Here is a 2,346-nt window from a genome sequence, read left to right on the forward strand (position 1 = left end):
AAGATTTTCACTCCCCGAATCCATTTTTCGATCCGTAGAATGTAAATTCGTAGGTAATTATTGTTGGAGAAGGAATGTTTAGGTGCAATTTGTGGAGTTGGTTTTGTCAAGGCATTCATGAAGCACCCATACAACGCACTACGTGGTGGTGCTAATTTTGTGCAATCTGGTTACAATAACGCTTGTATGTTTTTAGACCACGAACAAGCGGGAAGAATCCAGAAAGGGAAGATTCAAGTGTCTTAGGGGATTCAAGTTTGGATTCGAGGTAGATGATGGTTGTAATTTCATGTTGGTGTGATATATGTTTGTAATTGCTCATTATAATGCATGTATGTATGCGAATGTTGCATTATTGATCACCCTAATCGTAAATGAGGATAATTGAATAATTGTATGTCATGAATCACCTCTTGTTGTATGATTGTGAGAATACACATTGTGATTGTGATTGTGGTTTGTTGATTGGATCAGTTGCCACGTTCCGGCATAAACATGGGATCAGTTGCCACGTTCCGGCATAAACATTGGATCGGGTACCACGTTCTAGTATGCTAACAGTTTGGGTGTGGGTTCCATGAGAGGACCATTGAATTGGGTTCCGTGAGAGGACCATTGAATTGTGTTATGTATCTACTTGTGATAATTACGTTCGTATCTAATGATGATTGATATTGAAAGACTATATGTTGCTCTAAATTGATAACCAATGTGTATTATTAAGAACGTGTGATGCCACATTGATCTTGGAAAGGTGACTAATATTGTATATGTTCAGTATATGCATGTTTTATAATGTTGTGGTTACTTGCATGTGTTTCACTTATTGGGATAGCCGCATGATCCTACCAATACACTGTGGTTGTGTACTGATACTGCATTTGCTTGTTTTTTATTGAGTACAGGGCATCTTCAGGCGACTATTGATAGACCTCAGCTAAGTGACTATTGATCGTGATCGGATTCAAGGGTGAGCCAGTTCTTTCAGGCTGCCATGGATCTCTCTTGTTTAAGTCCGTTCTTTTTGGACTTAGACTATTTGTTTAAGGTGTTTGTTTAGTTTCGGGGTTGTACCTCTTGTTCTTAGTACTTGTCTATTAGTAGAGTTTTGGTACAATGACTTTCAGGTTCTAGGGGCTGTTTTTCCGCATTAGTTTGGTTAGTTGTTTGTTAAAACCTTGGAGTTTATGGGGACTCCATTTTTATAGTCATTTAAACCTGCTTTCGTATCTTTTAATGCCTTAGATTTCATAAAATTTGTTTGTTTGGGTTGTAGTAATGGTTCTCCCACCGGAAGATTTGTGTGGGTGCAAATCACGACGGTCTGGGTCGTGACACTTAAATTAATTAAAATTTAATAAAATATTTATATTTTATTTATGAATAATAAATAAATAATTATAAAATTTATATATCTAATTTATCGGTTCGATTTGGTTATTCTTGCAGTTGTTTTTTAGTAAAATCAAAACCAAACCAAATAGTATTGGTTTTCAAAATTTAAAACCAAACCAAATATCGGTTTGGTTCGAATTGCGATTCGATTTGATTTTTTAACCATAACCATGAACTTCCCTATATATATATATATAACGATGTATTTGAATTATATTTTACCACAAATATAAATTCCAATTAAGAAGCCGTATGTTTCACATAAAATTTGATTCAAAATATTACTCATATAGAATTGTAAATTAGTATTTATACACGGTAAATGTATTTGAATTATATTTTACCACAAATATAAATTCCAATTAAGAAGCCGTATGTTTCACATAAAATTTGATTCAAAATATTACTCATATAGAATTGTAAATTAGTATTTATACACGGTAAATGTATTTGAATTATATTTTACCACAAATATAAATTCCAATTAAGAAGCCGTATGTTTCACATAAAATTTGATTCAAAATATTACTCATATAGAATTGTAAATTAGTATTTATACACGGTAAAAGTCTAATTGATTTAAAGTGTTATATTAGTATGATTTCTTACCTAAATCAATAAGGATGGCAAAGTCCAAAATATTAGGATAATAATTTAATGATGATATTATTTGATTAAAAATAATAAAAAATAGTGAATATGATTTTGTCTATTATAGAGTCTATTATATAGAGAAGGGCAATATTTTTAAGGGATAAGGGTCTGAAAAATACTTCAACTTTGGTCGAATTTGTTGTTGCGATACTAAACTTTCATGAGGACCTATTACCTCTCTAGACTATTTAATACCGTATTTTTTACCCCCTGAACTATTTAATAGTGTATTTTAAAGGTATATATGTGCCCACGTGGACACATTACTATTTATAATTTTGCATTATTTTTTATGTC

This window comes from Solanum tuberosum, unplaced genomic scaffold, assembly GCF_000226075.1.
Source record: "Solanum tuberosum cultivar DM 1-3 516 R44 unplaced genomic scaffold, SolTub_3.0 scf00156, whole genome shotgun sequence".
Taxonomy (NCBI): Eukaryota; Viridiplantae; Streptophyta; class Magnoliopsida; order Solanales; family Solanaceae; genus Solanum; species Solanum tuberosum.